Here is an 8,605-nt window from a genome sequence, read left to right as displayed (position 1 = left end):
CTGCCTCATTAAAGCAAGGCTTCCTTGAGGTACCGGAGTGTGTAGCCATGTCTGGGGTCTCAGCCTGTCGTGCCAGAGCACCCTTCTTCCTCTTCTTTAAAGGTGTAGCAGAGCCAGAGTGGCTTACGCCGCTCTGGTCAGTAGGGGGAGAATCACCGGTGGACTGGGTAGTAGGAGTGTGGGAATGCACAATGACCATAGGTCTTGATGCAGGCATTGGTTGCAGGGTAATGTTGGCAGGGGGAACGTCAGTTTGATGGACCTGGACTGACACTGTCCTGGCTGGGAGAGTCAGAGCTGGGGCGGATGGAGCTGCAGCTGCCCCTGCAGCCTCCCCACCTTGCATACTTGGGGCAGCAGATGACATAGCTGCCCCAGATCCACGTGGCTTGGTGACAACAACTTGCACCGCCACACGTGGCCTAGGCTTGCTGACCTGGAAGTCAGCCAGGGAGTCATCCTGTGCCAGGTCAGGTGCCACAATGGGCTGGTCCAACAGGGGCTGAGCTGGGATGGTGTCAGCCACGTTTCCCTCAACCATGGGGGGGGCATGGGTGTCCCTGATTGTTCCTCCACACATGGGGGTATAAGGGCACCCTGCAAATCCCGGCCACGTCCCCTACCGCGCCCACCACGCCCACCACGCCCACCTTTTGAAGGTCGGCCACCTTTGCCTCCCTTACCGCTTGGTCGCCTCCCAACCATGGCACTGATGTTGTTGTGCGTATGGGAGTTGCAGTAAAATATTGTCCTGGGCAATTGGGGTCAAAGGGGTAGGATACTAGATGGAATCCGCACCCTAGTGCTCTAACAAGGCTGTCTGTGTCCCCTGGGGGAAGATGACGGGTCACGCAACGCACAGGTAGCCCAAAATCAAAAATTAACGTGCACGCAACCCCTCGTAGACCACGTGCGTGAAAAAATGAACCTGCACTACGCTGTGGCACCCAGAAACACAAAAATAAGCGTACGCGTAATACACGCAGCCTACAATGACCTCTGAAGGGGAACGCGACACACGGGGCAAGCACAGTTGCTAAGTACGTGCGAAACTCACCGTCTGCCCGGAAAAAGAACGTGAAAAGTACGCGCGTTGGCAACACCCCCCCCCCAAAAGAAGAATTGTACGCTGTCTGAAGAGACAGGACAAAAGGAGAAGTGAACTCTGTTTGAGGAAACAGGCCCAACAAAAATTCAGAAAAGAGCTGTCAGAGGTAACAGGGAGTAGGAACTAGAAACGCTGTGAAGTAATCGGGTGTGAACCGACAAGAAGTACAGATTTCACCCACTCGCTCTCCACGAAAAGCACGTACAAGGAAATGGCGTCCTACACGTAGCTTTTAAAGCGGCCCACACGTTCACGTCAGATACGCGTGTACGCAGGTGCTTTCCTCCAATTACACGCGATGACACTCGGACGTGCAGTTTTTCCACGTGGACTCTGTCATCACGTGCTATGAGGGAAACGCCCGCGTGCATAATGTAACTTACGCGCTTACGCGCTAAGGGCCTTTGGTCCAATTAAATTGCGTGCGTGTGCTGACGCGCTTACGCGCTAAGGCCCTTTCCTCGAATTATACGCTGACGTGCAATTTTTTCACATGCCAAATCACTCCGTATCAAGCTGGCCATGCGAAAACACACGGAAGACCACGCTCCTGCCCAGAAGGCCGAATGACTGCCCCCCAGAGCCCCGAGCACGCTCCCACCTGCCATCTGCTGCTGCCTGACTGCCTGCTGCCCACATGCCCTGCCATTTGCTGCCTGCACGTCAGCCAGGGGTGTAGTTGCTGTGACCACCCCTGCTGGAACCGAAGACTCCCGACTGGTATTCCATCGCTCCACAGCCCAGCCCCAGGACCCAGTTGCCCACCCACTCCTGCCGCTGGGGTTGCCATGTCCAGCACAACACCATCTGGCAGCACTGGCAACCCCCAGCCAGAGAGGCAGCTTCACTGCCACCGAAGTTGGTGTCCTGGTGGAGCAAGTCCTGGGGCAGTATGATGCCCTCTTTGGAAGTTTGCGCGCCGACAATGAAGGACGGACCAGGATCTGGATGGACATCGTGACTGCCATCAACGCGGAGTGGGTGGCAGTCCGCGACTTACATCATGTCAAGAAGCGCTGGGAGGACTTCAGGTCCAGGACCCTCAACAAGGCCCGGCGCCTCGCTAAGGCAGCGGATGCCAAGGGGCGCCGGGGCCAGCTGTCAAACCATCAAATGAGGGTCCTGGAACGCATATGCCCAGCGCTCTACGTCCAGATCCTTGAGAGGCAGACTCGTCTGGAGTCGAGCGGTAAGTGTACATGCATGTTGATAGTACGCTGTGCGTGTCGTGGTGTGCCAGTAGTGTGCAGGTTGCACATGTGTTTATGTAGGGCCATGTAGGGATGTGTATGAACATGGGCGTGAGGCTGCCACATGTGAGTCCTCTCAGTTGTGAGACACATTGATAGTGTATGTGTTGGTAAGCATGCTGGGCAAATGCAGGTGTGGGAGCACACATGTTTGAATTTCTGTGTATGTACATTGGCATGGTTGTGGCATGGATGGTGGTTCATAATGCATGTATCTGCACTGTGTACATGTGCATGTATGTGTATCTGACAAGTGTGCAACTGTGATGCAACATGGATGCACGTGACACTGATATGTAAAAGGATGAATGGCAGATGTGACATGTATGGCGATCTCATCACTGCAACAGTTGGAGGAGATGTAGACATGCATGTAATTGTTGTGGCATGTGTGCATGTCTAGTGCACTCCTTGTGTTTCATGTGATGTCAGGCTCACCTTTGGCTGTTCATGCTGTTGTATGTGTATGGATGGTGCTGCCTGGTGCAATATTGCTATTGAAATGTTCATGTGTGTGAGTTAAAATGACATGGGTGTCATGGAGTGTGATGCCGTGTCTGAAGTTAAACATTGCCACTCATGTGCAACTGTCATGTGTGTATCAGTCCATTGTACAGTGCGCTGATGCCTGTGTTTTATCTCTCCCTGTCTGCAGCGTCAACTGAAGAGGGCGGAGAGGGTGCTGTGGAGCACAGCGGCAGGGATCGTCCCGCCAGCTGGAGACGCAAGGCCCGGCTCCCCTCCCAGATTGTCATCTCGTCGGGGAGTGAGGAGTCTGGTGCCGCGTCCCAGGCCGCAGTTGCTGAGGGTAGGTCCAAGAGGCGGAGGTTGGAGGTGGACTCCTCGGCAGCAGAAGGGGCAGCTGAGACCCCACAGGGTCCGACGGAGGAAGATGGCATAGAGTCACCCAGGTTGGTGGGGGGTTTGGTGGAGGAGGAGGCAGTGTAAGGGACACACACGGGGTCTGGAGGTAGGGATTCCACTGGTGCTAGTGGTGCAGTGCAGGACCAGGGACAGGAGGCAGCACAGGCCGCCGCAGAGGTGCCTGTGTGCAATCCTGTCCCTGATCCTGTCACTGCATCATCTGGCACCAGCAGGGATGCCTACATCCAGACCCGTTTTCAGGGAGGGGATGAGCGCACAACAACTGGCCTTCCTCTGCCTGCGGACGTGGCTATCCGGGACCGTGTTGAGCCTGTCCTGGCTGAGATAGCGTTGCGTCAACGGGGCATGCGAGGTGACGTGCAGTCTTTTCGTGAAGAGACTGCACGTCATCTCGGGTGCCTCTTTGACCGCGTTGACCTGCTGGGACGGGTCACCAGTACTGGATTCCTCTGTATGCTGGACCTCCTTGCGACCCCCTCCTCACCTGAACCCCCTACGCGCCAGTCGTCCTCCATGTCATCTTCCCACCCATGTATCACCTGGGTACCCTGTGGAGCTGCCTCTGACCCTGCGGCCAGGCTGGTGGAGGACACATCCCTGCCACAGTCGGGAGTCGGACGTCCAGCAGGGGTGGCCACCTCAACAACTGCACCCCAGCCGGAGGAGGATGTGCAGGCAGCAAGAGCCAGGGCACAGGCAGAGGCACAGCAGCAGCAGCAACAAGGTGGGAGCCATCATGGCTCGGGGCCTTCGACATCGGACAGGGGCAGGCATCGGCCAGAGGGCAGGAGGACCCAGGACTGGAAGTGTCTTCCGTGTGGCAGCGGTTAGGCCATGCTATAGATGCAGAGCGGCAGCGAGCAGAAGAGGCACGGCTCACGATGGTTAGGGCGGAGAACTCCATGCGGAGGGCCCTGAGGCAGGCCGATTGCCTTAAGGCAATTCGCAGGGAGTTGGAGGAGAACATGTCGTCGTCCCTGCGAACCCTCGGGGCCATGGAAAAGGACCGCCTCCAGGACATTGAGCAGGAGTTCGATGATGCCCTGGCCCGGGACATCCAAAAGTGAGCCGTCGGACTAGCCCGATGCCCTTGTAAATAGTTTTTAGAGTTAGGGTTCCTTTTCGTTTTCCTTTTATTTGTGGTCAATGGACAATGCCACACCAGTTTGTATATAGTTATATTTTTAAGTAATTTGTTAGGTAGGTTTCATTTGTTTTGGTTGGGATCATGGACCCTTTACATCCTTGGACAATGGATTGTATATAGTTTCATCATGTATTCATTTTTTTTCATTATGGACATGGAGCAATGGATTTTTTTTTTCCGGACAATGGATTGTAAATAGTTGGACTATGGATTGATTTCTCTTTTTTTTTTTATTATGAACATGAAGCAATGGAGATTTTTTTTTACATTTCCTTTAGATTTCCGTTGTTGGAGGGTGACTTTGGACTGTTTTTCTTTCTAATTTTTTTGGATTGGTTATCATTTTCATTCAATCATCTTTTTCACATGCTTTTCATTTCATGTTTCATATTTTGGTATGCTTTCATTTCATTTTTGATTTTATGTACATAATACATTTTCATTTTTTAGTTCCATGTGTGGGATCCGCTCATTGGGTTGATGCATGTGAAAATGTGGGTTTTCACAAGCAATGCCAACCAGTGTATGTGTGTGACGGACATGTGTTGATGTACATAGTTGACTTTTGGTTTATGTCATGAGATCGGCACTTCACTGCTGGGGGGTGGGGGTGCAGGGGGACATGAGTGGGGGCCTACTGGCAGGTGCCCCTCAGTGCTGGGGGGTAGGGGTGCAAGGGGACATGAGTGGGGACCTGCTGGCAGGTGCCCCTCAGTGGTGGGGGTGCAGGGGGACATGAGTGGGACATGAGTGGGGGCCTGATGGCAGGTGCCCCTCAGTGCTGGGAGGTGGGGGTGCAAGGGGACATGAGTGGGGGCCTGCTGGCAGGTGCCCCTCAGTGCTGGGGGATGGGGGTGCAAGGGGACATGAGTGGGACATGAGTGGGGGCCTGCTGGCAGGTGCCCCACAGTGCTGGGTTGGGGGTGCAGGGGGACATGAGTGGGGGCCTGCTGGCAGGTGCCCCTCAGTGCTGGGGGTGGGGGTGCAAGGGGACATAAGTGGGGACCTGCTGGCAGGTGCCCCTCAGTGCTGGGGTGTGGGGGTGCAAGGGAACATGAGTGGGGGCCTGCTGGCAGTTGCCCCTCAGTGCTGGGGGGTGGGGGTGCAGGAGGACATGAGTGGGACATGAGTGGGGGCCTGCTGGCAGGTGCCCTGCACTGCTGGGGGTGGGGTGCAGGGGGACATGAGTGGGGGCCTGCTGGCAGGTGCCCTGCAATGCTGGGGGATGGGGGTGCAGGGGGACATGTGTTGGTGATCAGTAGTGCAAAGTGACATGTGGCTTGGCTGGGGGGCATGCCGATGGTGGATGGGCTGCCTGTGGGACATGACCAGGGATGCAGGGTAGTCCCCTGTGGAAGGTGTACAGGGAACACCTGGGAGGACCCACACTGCCAATTCACCTGTAGGACTCCCCACGCACCCCCGAAATTCACGTACCCCGCTCTGACAGCAAAATCGCATGTGCACCCCCCAGCAGTGCAGGGCACCTGCCAGCAGACCCCGACTCATGTCCCACTCATGTCCCCCTGCACTCCCACTCCCCAGCAGTGCAGGGCACCTGCCAGCAGGCCCCCACTCATGTCCCTCTGCCCCCCAGGTCATGACGATCCTCAATCATGGCCCTTATGGCCAGCCTCCCCAGCCCAAAGTCCCAACCAAGTATTGCATCCACCCACATAGAAAAGGCAATTACATGATACAACCCCAATGGCAAGTATGTAAATTAACACATGTCCATCACACACACACAATGGGTGCAAGTGAATGTGAAAACCCATATCATGACATGCATGAAACCAATGAGATAATACCACACATCGAAGTATGAAGAAAAAATTATTAAACACAACATGAATGTAATCTAAATCCAACACACAACAATGGGAATAATAAAAGAAACGCTGCATGTCCGTAAAAGAATAAAAAACAAGAAATCATAATCCAAAGAAATCCAAAAGAAATAGTGTCCAAAGTCACAGTCCAACAAAGCAAATCCAAGGGAAAAAGAAAGTGAAAACCATTGCTCCATGGTGAAAATAAAAAAAAAGAGAACAATCCAATGGTGAACTATGTACAGATGAACAATCCAGGGTCCATGAGCCCAACTGATGAAATGAAACCTATCAAAAATACTACCTAATAAAAAACTATATACAAAAACGTGGTGCACTGTCCAAGCGCAACCAAAATAAAGAAAAAACTAAAGGAAACCTAACACTAGCTAACTATATACAATGGCGGCGGGCAAGTCCAGCGGCTCACTTTGTGGTGTCCCTGGCCAGGGCATCATCGAACACCATGTCTATTTGCCGGAGGCGGGCCTCTGTCCTGGCCCCGAGGTCTCGCAGGGAGGCACTCATGGCCTGTTCCAACTCCCTGCGAGTTGCCTCGAGGCACTCTGCCCGCCTCAAAGCTCGACGCATGGAGAACTCCGCCCTGACCATGGTGAGCCGTGCCTCTTCTGCCCGCCGCTGCTCCGCACCTATCTGCTGGCCCAACCGGTGCCACACGGAAGACACTCCCATTCCTGGGTCCTCCTGCCCTCTGGCCGATGCCTGCCCCTCCGATGTTGATGGCCCCGAGCCATCATTGCTCCCACCTAGAGCCTGCTCCTGCTGCTGCTGTCCATGTGCCGTGTCTGATGGTGCCTGCACATCCTCCATCAGCTGGTCTCCAGTTGTGGTGTCCACCCCTGCTGGGCCGCCGACTCCCGACTGTGGCAGGGATGTGAGCTCCACCAAGCTGGCTGTGTTGGTCGGGCCAGGTCCACAGGGGGCCCTGGTGGAATCTGGGCTGGAAGACGGTGTGGAGAACGACTGGCGCATAGTCTCCTCAGAGGAGGAGAGGTCCGCCAGGGTGCGCGACACATGTAGGAACCCACCAACCTGGACGGAGCCCATACGTTCATGGGACCCCTCGTCCACAGGTAATGGAGAAACAGATGACATGGCACTCTCCCCTACCAGCGGATGGGCCTGGGACGGGGCCTCCCTGCTGGTGCATGGTGGTGCAGTCACAGGGTCAGGGACAGCGACATGCACAGGCCCCTCCGCGGTGACCTGTGCTGCCTCCTGACCCTGGCCCTGGACTGCACCACCTGCACCAGTGGTACTACCCCCACCAGGCTCCATGTGCGGCTCAGTAGCGGGCTCCTCCTCCTCTGTGGAGACCACCAACCTGGATGTCTCCACACCGTCTTCCGCCATTGGAAGCCCCTGTGAGGGCTCACCTGGCCCTTCCGCCGCAGCCGTTGTGGCAGACGCAGCACCAGCCCCCTCGCTCCCGGATGATGGTAATTCCTGGGAGGGTGGCTGGGCCTTGCATCGCCACCCAGTGGAGGCATCCCCGCCGCTTGGCTCCATAGCGCCGTCTCCACACTCTTCTTCACTTGACGCTGCGTAGAGGGAGACATAGAACACAAGCATCAGGGTACAGTACAAAATACCCTAGACAGGAAGCAATAACACATGAGTGGCACTGTCTAATGTCACTTCCATCCTGTCATTCCACAACACATGGGTGAATGCACACAACACACATGCAGAAACAGTCCTGACGCCTGCAATCAACATCAACATCCATGTAAAAGGGCCCCTGTAAACCAAGATGTTGCCTTCAAAGTCATATACATCCATGGCGTTTCAAAGTCACACACACACACTTCTCAGGCACACACCCACACATGTGCACCATACATGTACATGACATCAGCACCCATTCCCCACCCCCCCTTCATGTCCAGGAACAGAGACAGCCATGCTTTCATGGGTGCATTCCGCATAGACCTCCCCATGTGGCATTAAAACACATGCATCAACCATGTGGTTCACACATAACTGGTCTCACATGCATGACCATGATGTCCCTGCACACACACATTCATACATGGCCTATGTCACACATACAGGCAAGCATCAGACTACCAGCACACTGCAACATGCCCTGTCTCACACAGCAATGCTTGGCCACTTACCGCTCAACTCCAGACGGGTCTGCCTCCGAAGGATCTGGGCGTGGAGCGCTGGGCTTACGTGTTCCAGGACCCTCATCTGGATGTACTCATGCGTGCCCGGCCCCCTCCGCGAGGCGCCGGGCCTTGTGGAGGGTCCTGGACCTGAAGTCCTCCCAGCGCTTCTTGACATGCTTGATGTCGCGGGTTTCCACCCCCTCCGCGTTGATGGCAACCACTACATCATCCCAGTTCCTCTCCCGTCC

This window comes from Ambystoma mexicanum, chromosome 13, assembly GCF_040938575.1.
Source record: "Ambystoma mexicanum isolate Mex_15411 chromosome 13, UKY_AmexF1_1, whole genome shotgun sequence".
NCBI lineage: Eukaryota > Metazoa > Chordata > Amphibia > Caudata > Ambystomatidae > Ambystoma > Ambystoma mexicanum.
Note: the sequence above shows the minus strand (reverse complement) of the source record.